Source organism: Lottia gigantea (assembly GCF_000327385.1).
Source record: "Lottia gigantea unplaced genomic scaffold LOTGIsca_3, whole genome shotgun sequence".
Lineage (NCBI taxonomy): Eukaryota > Metazoa > Mollusca > Gastropoda > Lottiidae > Lottia > Lottia gigantea.
Window position 1 is genome coordinate 5,512,142 of NW_008708986.1, and position 842 is coordinate 5,512,983.

Sequence of the window (842 nt, forward strand, 5' to 3'; positions counted from 1 at the left end):
TAAATCTGGTATGGGAATGAAAATCGGCTCACAAGAGTTTTCCCGATTGAAGTGCATGTATGTTCAATATAATGCGTGACATCATTTCCTCAGAATATCAGATTTTAAATTCCACCGAAATTACTAAGATAAACAAGTTTATTCTGTGCGGAGAAGAAAAAATTATTGGCACCGGCGATCAATCAATCTATCTATCTTACTGTGATTCTTTAACCATATTCCATATCATACATCAACTTCAAAGAGAGGATGTCACACATGCTGTGTTAAAAGCGACAGAATGTAAACAGTAATGTTTCAAAGCTGGTTCTTCATATAGATGGATTTATTTAGTGTAACATCGGTCTCAAATTTCTCCATCATTAATCATCGCATCTTTCTTCCTGAAACATTCTGTTATCAATACCCTTGAAAAACGATACTAAAACCAATCTACTCTTTTCACTCCACTTTCTACCGACCTTGACTATAGATCAGGGGGTAAAAAGAAGTTGGGAAAGTCGGTTGCTGTAGGGTTGGGAATCGCTCAATAATCTTGAAATAAGATCACAATTTCGTATCATTCTCATTTTCCGTTATGTTAAGCTGAAAGGTAATCTAACAAGTTTTCTACCAAAGGTCCGCTCAAAGGTAGTATCTTATCCAATCGTGTAGAACCCGTGTTTTGATGTGATATCGAAACCTAAATGAGCAATCTTATACAGAAATGGGTTCACATGACACGCTTTGATTGATTAAAAATAATATCACTGGGACGTACCTTTGGTATGAAACTGTTTAGATTACAATGAAGACTAAAAATATCAGAAAACAAAAAATACTTTTTCATATAATCAGCAGAA